The following is a 21,622-nucleotide window of genomic DNA, read 5'->3' as shown; positions in this document are numbered from 1 at the left end:
TGAATGAATTGTGCGCCCCCTCCTACACTGTGCCCTGAGGCTGGAGCCTCTCCAGCCTATGCCTCGGCCCGGCCCTGGGTACAGAAGACCGGAGCAGTGAGATAGGTGGCACAAAGTGGGAACAGGAGACAGAAACAGGTGAACAGGAGACACAAAGGGGGCACAGGTGGCGCAATGGGGGTAGTGGAGGTACAGGGGGGACTGTAATGGCATATGGAGGATCAGGGGGTATAGGTGGCTCAATGTAGGCAGTAGAGGTAAAAGGGGGGCACAGAGGGCACAGCAGAGGCATAAAGGGGGCAGTGGAGGTACGGGGGGGGGGCACAGGTTACACAATGTGGGCAGTGGCGGCACAGAGGGGGACAGAATAAGGCACAATTGGAGGCATAAAAGGACAAGAGGAGACACAGGGGAAAGTAGGGGGACACTCATGGCACAGTGGGGGACAGTAGAGGTACAGAAGGAGACACAGGTGGCACAGAGGGGGGCACAGTGGGTTACTGGAGTCCTAGGGGGACAGAGGTGGCAGAGAGGAGGACACTGGATGCACATGGGGTACAATGTTCCAACTTACCAACAAATTCAGGTTAAGAACGAACTTATAGCTGTTGTCTTGTTTGTTAACCGGGGATTACCTGTATCTACTGTAGCTTCTGCCATCTTGGCATTCTTTCTTCATTCTTCTCGTGCTGTTTTGTGGCTCAAACAGTTGAACTTGATGGACGCATGTCTTTTTCCAAACTAGATAACTTTAGAACTATGTAACTCAATTAAACATGAGCAAGCTTGAGAAAGGTTTGCTAACACACAGGTTTCCTGGTCTCTCTCCAGGAGACATGGTGGCATTATGTTCAGAAGGGATTGATCTGCTCACACACAGGTACCCTGGTCCTCAGGAGACATGAGGGCATCACATTCAGTAAGGATCGATCTGCACACACACACAGGTACCTGTAATTCTGGGGTGCATACTTTCTGAGTCAGCTTGTGTGTTCCAGACTATGTAGCTGGGTAATGGAAGAGGCAACACAGATAGACACAGAAGTAATGAACAGTGATGTCGCGAACTTCCGATTTTTGGTTCGCGAACCTCCGCGGAAAGTTCGGTTCGCGAACCGCAATAGACTTCAATGGGGAGGCGGACTTAAAAATTTAGAAAAATTTCTACTGGCTAGAAAAAATGTTTCAAGGGTTCTAATACCTGGAGGACCACCCTCCTCCCTCCTACCAGAGGAAGGAGGGTCTCATCTGCCAGGGAATTATAGTATTTCAAAAGCCAGCTTGCATACCGTGGCTGGGAATTGAACCCAGGTCTCAGTGTATGGTAGGTAACTAACATATCCATTATACCACTTCACTACTAGCTGAAACTAGCCTAGCATGTACCATTTATGCTCAATCCAAGAGAAAAATTAGACAAGACAAATAACATTTATATCACACTTTTCTCCTGGTGGACTCAAAGCACCAGAGCTGCAGCCACTAGGGAACGCTCTATAGGCAGTAGCAGTGTTAGGAAGACTTGCCTAAGGTCTCCTACTGAATAGGTGCTGGCTTGCTGAACAGACAGAGCCGAGATTTGAACTCTGGTCTTCTGTGTCAGAGGCAGAGCCCTTAACCATTACACCATCCAGCCACTGCTTAAGGATATGTAGCCAGGCATGGCCTTGCCGTTTGTGTTCAACAGTTGTCAAGAGAAAAATTAGACAAGACAAATAACATTTATATCGCGCTTTTCTCCTGGCGGACTCAAAGCGCCAGAGCTACAGCCACTAGGGCATGCTCTATAGGCAGTAGCAGGAAGACTTGCCTAAGGTCTCCAACTGAATAGGTGCTGGCTTACTGAACAGACAGAGCCGAGATTCGAAGCCAGCCTAGCATGTACCATTTATGCTCAATCCATTTATGCTCAAAAATACAATTCTGCAGAAAGCGGTGACCATCCCTACGAGAGAGATAGAGAGAGAGAGAGAGAGAGAGAGAGAGAGAGAGAGAGAGAGAGAGAGAGAGAGAGAGAGAGAGAGAGAGAGAGATGAATCTACCTGGCTATCTGGGGCTCTCTTTGGACAACTGTTGAACACAAAAGGCAAGGCCATGCCTGGATACACATCCTTAAGCAGTGGCTGGATGGTGTAATGGTTAAGGGCCCTGACACAGGAGACCAGGGTTCGAATCTCGGCTCTGTCTGTTCAGTAAGCCAGCACCTATTCAGTAGGAGACCTTAGGCAAGTCTTTCTAACACTGCTATTGCCTATAGCGTGTTCCCTAGTGGCTGCAGCTCTGGTGCTTTGAGTCTGCCAGGAGAAAAGCGTGATATAAATGTTATTTGTCTTGTCTAATTTTTCTCTTGGATTGAGCATAAATGGTACATGCTAGGCTAGTTTCAGCTAGTAGTGTTGGTGGTATAATGGATATGTTAGTTACCTACCATACCCTGAGACCTGGGTTCAATTCCCAGCTACGGTATGTAAGCTGGATTTTGAAATACTGTAATTCCCTGGCAGATGAGACCCTCCTTCCTCCGGTAGGAAGGAGGGAGGAGGGTGGGCAGCAGCTGTCCCTTAACTAATTAGTGTAGGTAGACAAGTGAGTCAAATGGCACAAGGACCTTGCTTGTATAAGGGGGGGGGGGGGGCTCCAGCAGTGAGAGCAGTCTGATTGGCAACAATGTGCCTGCTGACTGTGATGTAGAGGGTCAAAGTCAGTGCAGTTTCTAGACTAAAATGCACCCAGGACGAGGGTGTAAAAATTGCTCCCCCTCCAACAGCAAGGTATGGGTGCCCGCAGTATAGGTTAGGCAGGTCTAGTTTCACTCACTATAGATTCCCCAGAATAGGTACCCCAGTATAGGTAGCCAGCTATAGGTCCGCCCGGTATAGCTAGCCAGGCATAGGTGAGCCAGTATAGTTACCTCCGGTATAGGTTAGCCAGGTAGGTGCCTCCAGTATAGGTAGCCAGTATAGTTGCCCCCAGTATAGGTTAGATAGGCAGGCGCTCCCGGTATAAATTAGATAGGTAGTAGGTGCCCCCAGTACAGGTTAGCTAGGTGGGAGCCTCTAATATAGGTAGCCAGAATAGTTGCCCCCAGAATAGGTTAGATAGGTAGATGCCCCCAGTATAGGTTAGTTAGGTAGGTGCCTCCAATATAGGTAGCCAGTATAGTTGTCACCTGTATAGGCTAGCTAGGTAGGTAGGTGCCCCCAATACAGGTTAGATAAGTTAATGCTCCCACTATATGTTAGATAGGTAGCTGCCCCCCAGTATAAGTTACATAGGTAGGTGCCCCACCTGTATTGGTTAGATTAGGTAGCTGCCCCCTCAGTATAGGTTAGATTAGGTAGCTGCCCACCAGGTTAGATAGGTAGCTGCCCCCCAGTATAGGTTAGATAGGTAGGTGCCCCCCAGTATAGGTTAGATAGGTAGCTGCCCCCAGTATAGGTTAGATAGCTGCCCCCCAGTATAGGTTAGATTAGGTAGCTGCCCCCCAGTATAGGTTAGATTAGGTAGGTGCCCCCCAGTATAGGTTAGATTAGGTAGGTGCCCCCCAGTATAGGTTAGATTAGGTAGCTGCCCCTCAGTATAGGATAGATAGGTAGGTGCCCCCCAGGATAGGTTAGATAGGTAGGTGCCCCCCAGGATAGGTAGGTGCCCCCCAGGATAGGTTAGATAGGTAGGTGCCCCCCAGGATAGGTTAGATTAGGTAGGTGCCCCCCAGTATAGGTTAGATTAGGTAGCTGCCCCTCAGTATAGGTTAGATAGGTAGGTGCCCCCCAGGATAGGTTAGATAGGTAGGTGCCCCCCAGGATAGGTAGGTGCCCCCCAGGATAGGTTAGATAGGTAGGTGTCCCCCCAGGATAGGTTAGATAGGTAGGTGCCCCAGTATAAGTTAGATTAGGTAGCAGCCCCCCAGTATAGGTTAGATTAGGTAGGTGCCCCCAGTATAGGTTAGATTAGGTAGGTGTCCCCCAGTATAGGTTAGATTAGGTAGGTGCTCCCCCAGGATAGGTTAGATAGGTATGTGCCCCCCAGGATAGGTTAGATAGGTAGGTGCCCCCCAGGATAGGTTAGATAGGTAGCTGCCCCAGTATAGGTTAGATTAGGTAGCTGCCCCCCAGTATAGGTTAGATTAGGTAGGTGCCCCCCAGTATAGGCTAGATTAGGTAGGTGCTCCCCAGTATAGGTTAGATTAGGTAGGTGCCCCCCAGGATAGGTTAGATAGGTAGGTGCCCCCCAGGATAGGTTAGATAGGTAGCTGCCCCAGTATAGGTTAGATTAGGTAGCTGCCCCCTCAGTATAGGTTAGATTAGGTAGCTGCCCCCTCAGTATAGGTTAGATTTGGTAGCTGCCCCCTCAGTATAGGTTAGATTAGGTAGGTGCCCCCCAGGATAGGTTAGATAGGTAGCTGCCCCCGAGTATAGGTTAGATAGGTAGGTGTCCCCCAAGATAGGTTAGATAGGTAGCTGCCCCCCAGTATAGGTTAGATAGGTAGGTGCCCCCCATGATGGAGGTGAGAGCCGCAGCCGCGGGGAGGGCAGCCCGACCTCTCCCTCCCTTCCACTCCCCGGGCCGCCCTCTGTGCGATCTCCCCTCGGACTGCAGAGTAATGCAGCAGGGAAGCGCTATAGAAAACTACTCACCTCCCTGGTTCCAATCGCTGCTCTCTCACCGCCAGTCTCCTCTTTCTGCATAGACGCTGATACACACACATGCTGCTTCCTGTTTAGCCGAAAGCAGCGTGTGTGTGTATCAGCGTCTATGGAGAGATGAGACTGGCGGCGAGAGAGCAGCGATTGGAACCAGGGAGGTGAGTAGTTTTTTATAGCGCTTCCCTGCTGCATTACTCTGCAGTCCAAGGGGAGATCGCACGGAGGGCGGCCCGGGGAGTGGAAGGGAGGGAGAGGTCGGGCTGCCCTCCTCGTTGCTGCGGCTCCCCCCTCCATCACAGCGCCCCCCTCCCAGCAGCGCTCAGGGCGCCCGCACGGGCCGCATGGCCGTAGAAACGGCCCTGGTCAAAGTTTTGCTCAATAGTGCATTATGGGGTGAATCGAACTTCCGGGAAAGTTCGCCTTTGGTAGGCGAACGCGAACCACCGAAGTTCACCGGGAACCGTTCGGAACATCTCTAGTAATGAACAAGGGAGCAAGATTGCCCAGAGTAACTGCAGCTCTGGGGCGCCTATGTGATACAGACGTAGTCGGTAACAGGCTTGGGTCATACACAATAGATCAGATGGCAGTGGTACAGTGGACTAGGCGGAATCGGAGTCGGTAACAGGCTAAGGACATAAACATTAATTCAGAAAAATAACAAATGGCTCAACTAACGGATAAATATATATTCGCAGATCTGCATATAGATTTATCAAGAAACTAGCTAAAGCACAAGTAATAACAATTGACAAGACAAACAACAGACAGACAGAATTCTTAGCCAACCTAGTCGCTGCTCCAGCGACGGCAACATTCACACTGACATAGACAAGACTAACAGGTAGGAGCGTAACTAATGGCAACCGCTGCCTTAGTTACGTCCTCAAGAACAAGGCAAGAAGGAATACTACCAGTCACCAACGTGGTGCTGGCAGAATCCAAGCTATCAGGATCAGAAGGACTTTACTGACCCCCACAGGTCAGCAAATGTCCAGCAGGCATGAAAATACAGAGCAAAGCATTATACAATTTTACATTAACAACTTTCACAGCATAGACCCAATGACAACTCAGGAGCTGAACGCTATGTTGGGCGGGGTCTGAAATGGAAGGCAGACTTTTAATGGATGCAGGTATGCAAATTCCCACACAGCTGAATGGTAATCACTCAATCCTGAGCTAGCTTGATTGCCAGTTGCTAGCTGAAAGACTCTCATAACAAATACATGCAGGACTATGCAACAACATGCATGTAGGAAATCCAGGGCTATCTGGCTGCAGTTCAACTGCAGCAAGCAATAGGAGGAATCCTGACAGCATCCTGAACTGCTCTGAACTGCAGATTGATTGCAAATGACAAAACAATTCACTGCGAATGTGCAACCGAATGCAAGCAGATAAGTCAGAACTGCTCGGTTGCAGCTCCACTGCAAGTGACAGAACCTGCTACAGGAGAGATCCTGACAGTACCCTGGTCTTTAGGAGACATGGTGGCATCATGTTCAAAAAGGATCAATCTGCTCACACATAGGTACTCTGGTCTTTAGGAGACAAGGGGCTTGATTCACTAACCGGCGCTAAGCTTGATTCACTAAGATAAATTCACTAAGACAAATAGCGTGCCTTATCAGAGATAAGGGGCCTTATCAGTGCCTTATCATAGTTAAGGGGCCTTATCAGAGTTAGCGTGCCCTATCAGAATAGCATAGAGCTCTCGTCATTGTCAATTATCAGGCATAAGTTTGTAGCGCTCGCTATGCTATTCTGATAAGGCATGCTAACTCTGATAAGGCCTCTTAATTCTGATAAGGCACCAATAAGGCCTCTTAACTCTGATAAGGCCCCTTAACTCTGATAAGGCACGCTATTTGTCTTAGTGAATCAAGCCCAGAGTGTTAAGGCTCACTAACATCATGTTCAAAAAAGGATCAATCAGCTCACACACAGGTACCCGGGTCTTCAGGAGACATGGGGGCATCATGTTCAGAAAGGATCGATCTGCTCGAACACAGGCATCCTGGTCTTCAGAAGACATGAGGTTATCACGTTCAGAGAGGATCGATCTTCTCACACACAGATACCCTGGTCTTTAGGAGACATGAGGTTATCACGTTCAGAGAGGATCGATCTTCTCACACACAGATACCCTGGTCTTTAGGAGACATGAGGTTATCACGTTCAGAGAGGATCGATCTTCTCACACACCAGTATCCTGGTCTTCAGGAGACATGGGTTATGTTCAGAAATGATCGATCTGCTCACACAAAGGTACCCTGTTCTTTAGGTGACATCACCTTCAGAAAGGATTGATCTTCTCACACACAGGTTCCCTGGTCTATAGGAAATGTGCTGTAACATTTAGAAAGGATCGATCTTCTCACACACAGGTTCCCTGGTCTATAGAAACATGGGCTGTAACGTTTAGAAAGGATCGATTTGATGGTTTGATGGAGCAAGCAGAGAATGTAGCTCCATCTGCTTTGTGAGCCACAAATAAGTACAGAAAGTTTGAGTTGGTTACCCGTTCAAGCAGAACTTTGAAAAGAAAAACAATTTAAAGACAGTTATATCCAATCTTTGCTAACATTCTTGATATTTTCCTTGACATTTAATAATTTGATTAAGAAAGAATTACTACAAGCTTATTTAAAGTTCTTGCCTTTCGCTGAGACTGCTGTAGTGACAGCAGATATGATCTCCGGTGGGTGGTAAGGCATTCCTAATTATTGTGTGATTATTTCAGGATAAGATAAATCTTTAGGATTGATTGGTTGGCTCAGATATATTTTGCGAGGCCACTTTTGCCGAAAAATGGCTGTTACTTCTAAAATGTCAATTTAATCTGCCAAATGGTCCAAAAGTTTCCTAGATTGGTCATCCTTAATGAGAAAGGGTTTCTCACACCTTATAGGTGCTGAGTCTTCTTGCTTAGGACCAGGAATGGTCACTGAGATACATGTGGTTCCAACATGCATGTGCATATAATACAAATTATATACAACTTTGATTTCAACCAATTTGCCCAATCTGTTTCATTCTGCTAAATGGAATGTTTTTTGTGCCAATGTGAACCCAGCTTTAAAGGGATTCAGAGCTGAAACATTGAAAAGATTTTATACATACCTGGGGCTTCCTCCGGCCCCATCAGCTCCAATCACTCCCACGCCGCTGTCCTCCACTGCCCGCAGCTTCGGGAACCGGGTCCCGTCACTGATGTCAGTCGCGGCCAGCTACGCAGGAGAAGTGTGCCCTCTACGTATCTCTCTAGCAGCCGCTGGAGAGATACACAAACAGCGCACTTCTCGTTAGACTGGCTCTGACTGACGGAAGTGATATTACCCGGCTCCCTAAGCTGCAAGCAGCGGAGGACGGCGGCGTGGGAGCGATCAGAGCGGATGGGGCTGGAGGAAGCCTCAGGTATATATAAAATCTTTTTAATGTTTCAGCTCTGGTACACTTTAAATGGCTACTCCCATGTCACATAAACAAAGTTGTGTCCCATATCAAAGAGAGACAAGATGGCCACTCCTATATCACAGGTACAAGATGGCTGCCCTTATGTCACAGTCAGAAACAAGATGGCCACCCTCATGACGCAGACAGTCAAAGACAAGATGGCCACCATCATGTTGCAGACAGTCAGAGACAAGGTTGCCTTCCCCATGTCACAGAGACAAGACATTCTTCAACTCTGTCCAGCAAGGTTAGATAGATATGCATTAGTATGACTGAACTTAAACTGTACCAGAGCAGAGACGTACAACAAGAAAGATTTGATACTTACCTCCAGCCCCATAAGCACGTCTGAGTCCCTTGCTGTCCTCTCACGGACTGCCGTTCAGCTGTAATCAGTCCCGGTATCTGGTTCAGTCGCGTCAGTCGGGGTCTTTATCGCATGCCTTTGGTACGTCTCTGGTTTCCTTTAAGTGAAGAAAACTATTACTCAGATTTAAGAAACTCAAACTTGGCTGAGTTAGAAATCAAAGTATTGTTAGGTAACATTCAGCTGTTCCACCTTCTATAAGCGGGAACGTTACGTGAACACTTTACTCAGATGTGCATCAATCTAATTTAATTTATGATGTTCTCAAATCTTTCCCCTTTTCCAGCTGTGCAGAAACACACCATTCTTCCTAAAACGCCAATTAGTCGATGAGCGTGATGCCGTGCAACAAGAATTACCGGCGTACTTTTCTTAATTAGACTCAATGTGCCGCTCCTGTGGGCACCAGAAGAAGGTGATAATTCAGAGCTGGAAATGTCGATAATTCTTTCGGAGACGGGAGGTGATAACCGGAGTTGGTTTTGTAGATGTGGAGAGCACCCGTGTGTCTTTGTCAACACTTCGCGAGAAGATTAGATATATTGCTGCTGATGCAGGAACCAGCCTCAGCCTGCTCTGCCAGGGTCTGCTAGTTCCTTCTACACCTTTCCAAAAATGTAACCGACACGAATGTTACACTGGAGCTCAAGGAAGGTGTGCAAAGGGTAAAAATCTGCTTTGTTTTGAAATAGTTGCAAACCTAAATCAGTGCTCCATGCAATTGTGTATCTAGAAAAAATAGCGCAAAGGGCCCATGTTGGGTAGCCTTGTACACACATTAGATCAGAGGTGCCCATTGAGTTGATTGCGATCTAACAGTTGGTCACAAAAGACTACTGGATAGATTGCTGAAGACAATTGGATTGCCGCATGCTGGAAGTGCAGTGCCAGCCAATAAGGGTGGTAAATGTGTCTATGGCTGCTTTCTGTGGGCAGGCCAGTTTCTAGGCTAAATTGCTCCCAGGGTGAGGGTGGGTGATGCCTCCCCTCACCCCTGTGGGTTCAAGAATGTTATTTCTGATACGGTATTTAGCCTTCCAGTATAGGTACACAGGTATAGATGTCCCAGTATAGATTAGCCAGGTATACGTGCCCCCAGTATAGCTAGCCAGGTATATATGTCTCCAACATAGGTAGCCAGGTATAGGTGTCCCAGTAAAGGCTAGCCAGGTATAGGTGCCCCAGTAAAGGCTAGCCAGGTATAGGTGCCCCAGTAAAGGCTAGGTAGGTATAGGTGCCCCAGTAAAGGCTAGGTAGGTATAGGTGCCCCAGTAAAGGCTAGGTAGGTATAGGTGCCCCAGTAAAGGCTAGGTAGGTATAGGTGCCCCAGTAAAGGCTAGCCAGGTATAGGTGCCCCAGTAAAGGTTATCCAGGTATAGGTGCCCCAGTATAGGTTAGCCAGGTATAGGTGCCCAAGTATATGTGCCTCAGTAGAGGTTAGTTAGGTATAGGTGCCCCCCCAGTATAGTTTAGCCAGGTGTAGGTAGCCACGTATAGGTGCCCCCTCATCAAGTTTTGGCAAGCTGGGGGGTTACAGTAATGGGAGGGGGGCAGCAGGCACATGCGGACTCCGCTAATCAGGGAGTAGTGAGCGGCTCTAGAGAAAGAGCTGCACGGGATCCTTGCATGGAGCCCAGAAGGTGAGTTTGTACTACACCTGCTTCCCGACGCTGCCAGAAATCTTTGCAATGGAGGAAGGAGCATGGAGGTGGGGGGAGCCCGAGGAGAGGGAGGGAGGAGTCAGGCCCCCCTGAATCCCTGTGTGCCCGCTGCTCCCGCCTCCATCGCTGCGCACCGGGCAGACACCCGCCTCGCCCGCCCCTAAAAATGGGGCTGTCAAAATCAATTCAAACTCATCACAAGTCTCTGCGCAGCCTTACCTACATGATTACAGAATGCAAACAATAGCACAATTTTATACCGCCAAACTTTTTGAGATGAGAAAGAGGGACATTTTAAGACACGCCGCTGTCACACTTCTAAGTACACCCCTATCACACCCCTAGCAAAACAAACCACTTAAAATTCATAAGCAAACAATGTAATCTTAGAATTCAAACCACACTGGTCCTTTCTATCATCAGGGCCATATCTTGGGCACTGCGGGCAGGGCGACCCTGGGCGCAGTCCAGCAAGTAGAAGAAGGGAGGCGCAGGCAGAAGGACATAACCGTTAGGGAGCTGGTGCAGCCAAATGAAGGAAGAAAGAAGATTACCAGTGAGATCGCCTTCCTGGACTCCTCCTGGGCTGCCTGCATCCGACGTCAAGTCATCATCACGTCACCCCTGCGTGATGACACCTGGTGTCCTGTAGCGGTACTGCAGGCTGTCAGTGCGCGGCGCCCATGAAGGAGTCAGCAAGCCAGGGCTATCTTTGCCTGTGTGTTTTCCTGATGCCTGCCTCCTCCTGGATGAGCGGCTGGTCACTAGTAAGTAGGCAGGTCTACTTGTGACCTGTGGCTGTGTGACTTTCCCTAAAGAGTAAGAGTTCACGAGTCCACAGGGATTTGGAAGGGGTGCAATTTTTAACCCTCGCTCTGGGTGCAATTTAGCCTAGAAACTGCCCTGTCTATCATCACTCATTTTTCTTCATATTAACATTTGAAATTAAGAAATATATAAATTTAAAAGACTGAAATAAAGTTTGGAGACAATCAAACACATTATTCAATACAAAAAGACATATATTTACATTGATCTGTACATCAGTCCTGAAAGAGGGACAAAAGAGGCAGAAAGAGGGGTGGAGGCATTTGGTTTCCAAAAAGGGAGTGTCCCTCCAAAAAAGGGGCAGTTGTGAGCTATGTGTATGTGCGAGCTATGTAAAATTCCGTTTTATGAACGTTCAGCTTAAGGAAATTGGAAGATATGAAGTGATGTGTAAGTTGCGTTCAATTCGAAGCGACTTCTCAAGTGCTTTGTTGATCTCCTTCATTGTTCGGTCTGACAAACCAATTAGATTTCTCTACCCGGAGATTCTGCCTGGTGTAATGTTTCGCACACCGCTTTGAAAAAAAAATTCCACAAAGAACTTTTGTCTCAACTGTCAAAATATTTTATAATGAAGATGAATTAGCAGCTGGAGCTGTCGGATCGGCTTTTGAAAAGGAACAATGCAGCGGAATATTAAATTATCTTTTAAGCACTTAAAAGCTCGAATTAATAAGCTCTGTAAAAAGTTTTTTTTTAAATTATTTTTTTTGTATTTCAGCATTGCTGTATCCCGTCTGTCCTCACTCTCCGGTTAAACGGGGAACATGAGTGGCGCTAACCTTGCCAAATAAAAGGTGATTGCCCGTTAGGCAGACTGTCTAGTTCAGAAGCGTGCTTTTATCAGCGACTGGCCAATTATTGAGCTAATGGGGAGAAAAAAACCCCAGTAAATCGTAGAAAGGTAATTCTAGAGATGTAACTCTGCCACCTGCAGGCGCAGCCGTCTATTATATGGAACAGCCGCTGGAGTGATTCATCCAAAATAATTAATTAGCAGCTCGTCGGAGAGTAAATTGTTGTCTGTCCACGTCAATGTCACACCAAGGGAGATAGAGATACCAAGTCCTTCTACAAAGGTGACTTACCCTAATGGGCAAGAAAACTGGAAACGTACCACATCCCCAAAAAAACTGCTCCAAATATGCATCCATCGGAAAAAAGCGCACCAAAATATTTAACACCAATATTTTACTGTTAAAGTGTAAAATATCAGTATTAAATACCAATATTTTACTATGGCGAAACCTAAGCCTACTCTCACACAGAACCCTCCCCCCGAAGCCTAACACTAAACACTCTCCCTCCCTCCCTGCACAATCTATCTGCCTGATGCCTAACCCTAATCCCCCCCCCACACACACACATACACAAACTACCTGCCTGACCCCTAACCCCCCAACCCGTACAAACTACCTTCTGACTCCTAACCCCCCCCTCACTACCTACTTGACACCCAATCATACCACCCCAGCATAAACTATCTGCCTGACTTCTAACCCCCCCCCCCCCCACTACCTAACAGACATATAACCCTTGCTCCCCCGCACATACTACCTGCCTGACTCCTAACCCCTCCTCCTCACTACCTACCTGACACCTAGCTCCAACCCACCCCTGCACAAACTACCTGCCTCACTCTTAAACCCCCCCCCCCCCCACTACCTACCTGACACCTAACCCTAACCCCCAGCACAAACTACTTGCCCCCACCCCCTCACTACTTACCTGACACCTAACCCCTCCTCCCCCCGCACAAACTACCTGCCTGACCCCTAACCCTAACCCACCAACCCGCACAAACTACCTGCCTGACTCCTAACCCTCCTCACTACCTACCTGACCCCTAACCCGCACAAACTACCTGCCTGGCGTGTAACTCTAACCCCCCCCACACACACACACACACACACACCCACACACACACAAACTACCTAGCTGATGAAAGCCTACCCTGCCTATACCCCCCTCAAAACTATCTGCCTGAAGCTTAACCCTTAGCATACGCCCGCCAACCCCGCCACAAGACAATTAAAAAAAGTTAGTTGTAGGGGGCTGCAAAAGTCACCTATAGAAATATCAGCATTTGGGTGCCTGTGGAGCCCCCTGCAAGCTAAATGCAAGCTAAATGATACCAGACATCCCCTTACCCAACCAACACCTCCCCTGCCCCCTGAACCAACACGCTGCCCCACTGGCAGAACAGAGCCATGTGTCTATATTTGCCCGTTTCTAAATCAATAGTAGTAATAGACACATGGCTCTGCTGTGCAAATACTCTGCTGGGTGGGAGAGTGAAGGACCGAGCCCCCAAAGCCCTGGGCCCCTAGCCACTGCATGGGCTATTGTTTCAACCTTGTTCACAGGTGCCTGGAGCCAGGTAATGTTGGCATGGTACCAAAGAGCCACCATCGTGGGGTTACAGGAAGCAGTGCAGTTTCTAGGCTAAATTTTACCCAGGGCAAGGGTTGCGCCCCCTTCCCCCCACCCCCGCGGACTAGCAAACCCTTACTCTTTAGGGACTGTCACACAGCCATAGGTCACAGGTAGATCTGCCTACTTACTAGTGACCAGCCACTCATCCAGGAGAAGGCAGGGACCAGGAAAACACACAGGAGAAGAGAGCCCGGACACTGGGCGCCGCACACTGACAGCCTGCAGTACCGCTACAGGACACCAGGTGTCCTCATGCGGTGGTGACGTGATGATGATTTGACATCTGACTCAGGCAGCCCAGGAGGAGTCAAGGAAGGTGATTGTGCTGGACTGCTGGTAATCTTATTTCTTCTTCCATTTGGCTGCACCGCATGTCACCAGCTCCATAGCGGTTGTGTCCTTCTGCCTGCGCCCCCTTCTACTACTCAGGGCCGGTTTAAGAGGCTTGGGGGCCCTGAGGCAAAGGTACATTGGGGCACCCCCTACACTACACCCTCCCCCCCAGGCAGCCTGCAGCGTCTTACATACTGTGTGGAGCGCTGGTGGTGGAGATGAGGACCATTAGATGGAAGCTCAGCAGGCAGGGGTGGGAGGCAGGGATTCACTTTACATGCTTCTGTCGGCATCACAGTTACTATGGTTCCCTTCCTGTCTGCTGGACCGCAGCAGCGTTTCCTCCCGACATGATGCAGGGATATGCAGGCATGTGCCGTCATGTCGGGGAGAGTGCCACTGCGGTCCAGCAGACAGGAAGGGAACCATAGTAACTATGATGCCAATGGAAGCAGGTAAAGTATGAACCCCTGCATCCCGCCCCTGCCTGCTGAGCTGCCACCTTACGGTCCGCACTCCGCACCTCCACCACAAAGATACAGAGCGGCTGCAGTGCCTATCGGCAGCACAATGAGAATTTGGGGCAAAATAGGAGACCAGTTGGGGCCTCTACAGACGCTGTGGCCTGGGGGCAATTGCCCCCTTCGCCTTAATGATAGCCCCGGCCCTTCTACTACTTGCCGGTCTGCGCCCAGGGCGGTCGCCCTGCATGAACTGTCCGAGAAACGGCCCTGACTGGAAGTAGTATAGTACCAACACTGTTTTGGGTTTTGTTCTCCTGCTTTCTTGACTGTGTTCTCAGGCCCCCGTTCCTACCGGGGGCTGCCTGTACTGCAAACAAAATACAGATTCTGGGCCTGAAAAACAGTGCAATTCATGCTTATGGTCAGTTTTTTTTTTATTTAGACCCAGTTGTAAACTGAAATTAAAAATTTGGTTACCAGAAAATCATTCCAGAAATGACTCCAATTTTCATCTATTTTATTTATACTTGTTTATCTAGTGAAAGTGATGTTTCAGTGTAATGTGGAACTACATAATTGCCTTCCTGCTCTGACAAACTAGCCACAACATTCTAAGATGTGATGCTGGCCATACACGGCTCAATTCTGAGCCATTTAGATGGCTCGATAGATAATTTCTGACACGTCCGATCTTCCTCCTGATCGTTTCGCCGTTCGATTCCGCATTGAGGACAATGCAAAAAGATAAGAAAAACGAGTGCAAGATAAGAGAATCGCCTGCGGAATCGAGCGGGGAATCGATAAAGCGGGAGAATCAAGCGGCAAAATCGAGCCGTGTAGGCCCAGCATAAGAACAAGCTCCCCAACAAAAACACACACTCTTTTAAAGTGCCAGAAATGGTTAATAATAGTGGTAATGGCAAACTCTTTAGGCAGTACTTTTATCTCTGAATTCACAAGATAAGAACTTCTGCAAGCAAGGCACAATGATGGGAGCTGTGTTGCAGCTGTGTAGGACTGTTGGACGCACTTGCTGTAACTTGGTTTGCTGGACAAACCTAATGGGCGAACTGTTTGTGTTTAATGTCCCACCTGGCCCATCCATCCAGCTATCTATGCTCCGGGGGCAGAAATATCAGCATGCCTTCAGCTCCAGGAGTGAGCATAAGGGGAAGAGGAGAGAGGTGATGGTGGGGGGGTCATAGTGGGATTAAACTGGATATGACAGTTACCCTGCCTGGCGTTCTGACTTTCTGTGCATATTTTTTTTATCATGTAGCTAGTCTACCGCTAGCTACATGATTCCCCCCTTCCCGCAGCGTCCCTCCCACCCCTCCAATCACCGCCGGCGCAAAGACCCGTCTGGAAATCCCGTTCTGAATGGGATTTCCTTCAGGGCTTCCCCCGCCGCCATGGCGACGAATGGAGAGACGTCATTGAAAAGTGCTTGCTACGTGTTTAAAAAAAATGATTCAAATCGGCCCAGGGGAGCCTGAGCGGTGACCTCCGGCGGTCCAGAACACTAGGGGGGTTAATATGACACATGAGCTTCTTTTGTCCTCCTCTAGAATTCTCTCCACACATTTACATACACAAGGCTTCTCACGTGCTTCACCCCTCCTATGGATACTCTTCCACAGCACATCTGTCACTCTCCAACCAACCTTTGAAATCTTTTAACGCTCCCTCAAAACTCACTTTTTCCGACAAGCATATTCCCTAACTAAAGGCCACTCCCCCTTTGACCCTCAGGCCAAGTTGTACTCCTTAGTAGATAACCTAAAAACACTACCTGTATGAATACTGCATACACCCCTACCTCTAGTTTTCCCCCATTCCTTTAGATTGTAAGCTAGAAAGGGCAGGGCTCTCTCCCACTTTTGTGTCTTGGAATTTTGTTATTCAATTTGTATCTTTTATACATTTTATTCATCGTGTTACATTTGTCATTGTAATCACCAGTTCTGTAATTTGTACCAGTGTCCAAATTTGATGTATACAATTGTCTGCATCATTATGTACCCCATGTTTGTTTTTCTTACTTTGTACGGTGCTCTAATAATAATAATAATATGAACAATACAAGTTGGCAGTAGCTAAACAAGAACATGAGAAGTTTTATACAGATGACATTGCTTTGGGAGAAGAAGAAGAAGAAGAAGAAGAAGAAGAAGAAGAAGAAGAAGAAGAAGAAGAAGAAGAAGAAGAAGAAGAAGAAGAAGAAGAAGAAGAAGAAGAAGAAGAAGAAGAAGAAGAAGAAGAAGAAGAAGAAGAAGAAGAAGAAGAAGAAGAAGAAGAAGAAGAAGAAGAAGAAGAAGAAGAAGAAGAAGAAGAAGAAGAAGAAGAAGAAGTTTTATCCAGATGACATTGGTTTGGGAGAAGAAGAAGAAGAAGAAGGAGGAGGAGAAGAAGAAGAAGTTTTATACAGATGACATTGGTTTGGATTAAAATCAGGTAGGATAACTCTTCAGTTATTTAGGAGTAGTGAGAGACTGTAGTTCTGCATAGTTTGAAGCTGTATTATAAAGCAGTGATCTCTCAAACCCATGGAGGAGTAGCGGAACGTTTAACTACAAACGCAAAGCAGTCCTGATCATAAAGGACAGTCATGCACAAAGAGCTGACGGTGACACAGAGGAAATTGATCATAAAATGGAGAGAGTTTGGTAATTGTTATATGGAATGATGGAGCAGGTGCTGAAGATATATCTCCCTTATTGCTTCCCTCTCCTAATTAAGGCCTGATTAGTATCAATATCCACTTACACCGGAGCACAGAGAATTCACTGCATCATAATCTATAGCGGTAATTACTCCATTGCAATTAGGACTCGGCAAATGCTCCGTTTTGTAGCGCGCCATAAGGGGCTCACATCGCCGCTACAAATTTTATGCTGATTAAGAATAAAAGCTAACATGGCACAAAGATAATGCAACCAATATTCACTTAAATCGAGATCTCGCTTCTATCAAAAAAACAAATGGCTGAAAACACATTGGCCTCAGTGCACTAAAGGCAGTTCGGTAAAATACGGCATTTTATACTTTTTTCAAATTCACTAAAGATTTCCCCCATGCGCCAGAAGTTCCGTAATAACAAATATGCCTCAATTTACTAAGCCCTGCTTGGTAAGTGTTACTTACCAACCGTGTAGCAGGTAAGCGGTAAGGGAGGAAGCTGTGTGTGTCTATCCAGTGCATACCCAAGATCCCTTTAGATGTGCTGCCGCCACCAGGGGGAGCTCTTCTACATAACAGAACATAGATTTTCACATCTAAAGGGTTGTAGAAAAGCCTCATAAAAAGTCTGTCTCCTGCTCTGCTACAGTGAAGGTGAAGGCCAAAGTGGTGTCCCAGTGGTGGTAGGCGAACTCAGGGCTGTGACTCCTAAAACAGGAAATGGCTTTAAGTAGGCCCTAGGAACCACAGAGTTGTGTCCACAAGAGGGCAGTGCTACGAAAAGATACGATACTATCAGGGGCATAACTAGGAGCCACCAGGCCCCCCTATAGAGATTCTGATGCCCCCCCCCCCTGGGGCCCGCTCAGGGCCATTTTGGGGGGCTGGAGGGGACTCAGCATGAGAGGAAAGCCATGGCCACACTCGGCAGGGAGGGGGGACAGTCCCCCCCTCCCTCACCTAGGGCTCTCCCCTCTGCGCTCCCCTCCAGCTTAAATTAGTGTCTGGACAGCGGCAGGCAGCGGGCAGATGCATACCTTCCTTGCGTTCCACCGGGATTGTTCCCCTTTCTAGTGTCTGATGTCACTTCCTGTATAAACAGGAAGTAGCGTCAGACACTAGAGCAAGAAGTATCCGCGGTGGAATGCAAGGAAGGTATGTATCTGCCCGCTGCCCGCCGCTGCCCAGACACAAATTTAAGCTGGAGGGGAGTGCCCGAGGTGAGGCCATGACTTTCCCCTCATGTTGCGTCCCCTCCAGCCCCCCAAAACGCCCCCGGGAGCACGGGCTGCAAGTCCTATTGTTACGCCCATGGATACTATGCAGAACCCTCAAACTCCTAGGTCTCTCGTATGGAACCCAAGGCGGATAAAGACACATACCACTCACAAAAGGTGAGAAGCAAATTTTCTTTTTTATATCCATTCATACAATATATCTACCTTCATCTAGAGAAATAGAGATAGTGGACCTTACAAAATGGATGTTATACTGTTGATAGTTTTGATAAGAAAGAGGGAAGGAGGGGAAAATGCCAACAGGTCCCCGAAAAATATGGGCATCAGTAATAGCTGGTAGTAAAATATAGGTGAAATTATTGATATTCTACCATTGGGCAGTGGTGATTCTGTACATTTTACCATTACTAACCTTAAACTTAACCCTACCCTATTCTCACACAATCCCTCCTACTACTAATACCTAACCCTTACTCTCCCCCCACCAATGCTTAACCCTACCCTACCGGGCAGCACGGTGGCGTAGTGGTTAGCTCTCTCGCCTTGCAGCGCTGGGTCCCTGGTTCGAATCCCAGCCAGGGCACTATCTGCAAAGAGTTTGTATGTTCTCTCCGTGTCTGCGTGGGTTTCCTCTGGGCACTCCGGTTTCCTCCCACATTCCAAAAACATAAAGATAAGTTAATTGGCTCCCTCTAAAATTGGCCCTAGACTACAGTACTTACACTTCATAATATAGACATATGGCAATGGTAGGGATTAGATTGTGAGCTCCTTTGAGGGACAGTTAGTGACAAGATATATGTCACGGACGGTTGCGGGGCCGCAGGCGCGTCCTGGAACCGCCCGTGAAGAAAAGAACGATCGCACTCGATTCCCTGCATCGATTGCGCTTCAGATCAATAGAACCAAGATTTGATGTGTAGTATCCCTCTGCCTAGGAACAGCTGGGGGATCGGTCTTAGCTGAGTGAAAGCCTGGGGGGAGGTGTTAATTAGCTTGAACATCTTCCTTGTGGAAGGCACAATTTCCCTTTCTGGTCTGGGAACCAGGTGACACCTAGCTGATCTCATTTAGATGTTAATTAACCAAAGGGTGATCAGGATGCCTAGGTGCAGCCAGGCAGGCTACGAATCTCCGGGAGGTCTTGACACCTTGCTCACTGGTAAAGATCAAAGGGAAGTCAGCTGTTAGCAGCTAGAACACATCCTGAATAAACCTGAGTCTCATAGCATAATCCATAACTTCCCAGATCTGTCATATTTCTGGGGTTCCTGAGATGACAGCTTCGCCAAACGTGGGGGAAGTGTAGCATGAGTCCCGATGCTGGTTCTGAGGAAGTTTCAGAACATTCTGAGGTAAGGACTTCCAGTTAGGCAGTTTGAAAGTGCCCTGATGATACCAAAGGGGTCCCACCCCTCATGTCTGGTATCAGGGCGCTGGGTAAATCGAGACCGACCTGAAAATATTAGTAAATCTGCCCTGACCTGTACGGTTCTGTGAGATAGAGCCCATATATGGTTAAGGCATGATTTCTGGTCTCCAGGACAAGGGGAGGACTCATCTCATGTTCTAAGGGGGTGTGTGGCCCCGCCCTCACTCCCTCCTACTGAATCAGGGGCATAAGAATGGCAGAGGAGCCAAACTCAGGTCCTCCACCCTGAAAACATCTTGAACTCATCGGTGCCAGCTTGAGGATATGCTGGCATCCACCTGGTCTGAACTCTGAACTTTGATTGAAACCCAGAACTCTGTTTTTCCCACAAAAAGGACATCTTTCCAAGAACTAAGTATTTTTCTCCCTTCTTTTATTCTTTATACTGGCTATTACTGTCTTAATAATTGTGATTTTAATAATTGTCTGTATATATTAATTATTTATATTGCGTGAATAAACGACTTTCTCCAAGTCATTCACTGTCCGCTACCCTGCTTATCAGCACACACAGAACTGATCCCGGGTCTCTGAAGATACGCTACTGTTTGTTTGTTGTTGGCTAGACAGAATATCGTGTGTTTAACCGTTTTATTCGCAGGACTAGTCAGTCAGTTAGTGGGCTCCACGGTCCCATGGTAACCGCGGTGGTGGCAGTTTACTCTGAACCAGTGGGTGAAGTTGTAATCACCCGTGTCTCACAGGCTCCCTTCTGAGTTGTCTGCGGCTAATTCTTAACGGGTCCTGCGCATTGACTGCGACCAGAGTTCGCACGATCTGTGCGCTGGCACCGTTTAGAAGGCTAAGTGCGGTCAGCCACTAGGGCTCCTGTGACAATATATATATACACTGTACAGCGCTGCGTAATATGTCGGCGCTATATAAATACTAAATAATAATAATAATAATAAATGCCCCTACCCCACCAATGCCTAAATCTAAATGCCTCCCCCCCCCACAGTACCTAACCCCAACCAACCCCCACGCCCAAATGCCTAACCCCAAGAAACCCCCTGCCCAAATGCCTAACCCCAAACGACCCCCCTACCAATACTTAACCGTAACTGCCCTCCACCAATCTCTAACCCTAAGCGACCCCACACCCATTCCTAATTTGAACCCCCACTGAAAACCTGCCAATATCCGCACTGCCTTCACCACTATAAATGTAAAACATTGGGCCCCATGTGGTCCATAGGCACCCATGTTCATTGTGACTATAAAGCCAGATTTGAGCACCTGAGGTGCCTGATAAAGTAGCAGGTTCCGGGCAACCCACTTTACCACCTGCGGCTACAAATAGCAGGCTCTTCACACCTAGAATTTCCCAGCACCTCCAGCACACAAATTTCCTGTTTCAAAATGGCAGTGGTTCTGTTATTTTTACAGCACGTGAGAGTTGGATAATTCTGATGAAGGGCCTGGAGTTTCTCAGTACCCGGAGAGACAGAGAGACGGAGAGCCTAGCACTTTTTTTCACGTACTCCATCCCTCCTGGAGAGACAGAGAGCCTAGAAATATTCTTCATAAACTCCATTCCTCCTGGAGAGACACAGAGCCTAGCACTGTTCTTCACAATCTCTGTCCTTCTCAGAGAGAGAGAAAGCCTAGCACTGCTCTTCACAAACTCCATTCCTCCTGGAGAGACAGAGAGTCTAGCACTGTTCTTTCCAAACTCCATCCCTCCCGGTGAGACAGAGAGCCTACTGCTGTTCTAATCTTCATCTTTACCTACCCCATCCCTCCTGGAGAGATGGAGAGCTTAGCACTGTTCTTCACAATCTCCATCCCTCCCGGAGAGACAGAGACCCTGGCAATGCTCTTCACATACTACAGACTACATTCCTCCTTGAGACACTGAGAGCCTAGCGCTGTTCTTCACATACTCCATCCCTCCCGGAGAGACAGAGAGCATAGCACTGTTCTTCATAGACTACATCCCTCCCGGAGAAACAGAGAGCCTAACACTATTCTTTACAATCTCCATCCCTCCCGGAGAGACAAAGAGCCTAGTGTTGTTCTTCACATACTCCCTGATGGAGAGACAGAGAGCCTAGCACTGTTCTTCACATACTCCAT

This window comes from Hyperolius riggenbachi, chromosome 7 (assembly GCF_040937935.1).
Source record: "Hyperolius riggenbachi isolate aHypRig1 chromosome 7, aHypRig1.pri, whole genome shotgun sequence".
NCBI classification, from domain to species: Eukaryota; Metazoa; Chordata; class Amphibia; order Anura; family Hyperoliidae; genus Hyperolius; species Hyperolius riggenbachi.
Note: the sequence above shows the minus strand (reverse complement) of the source record.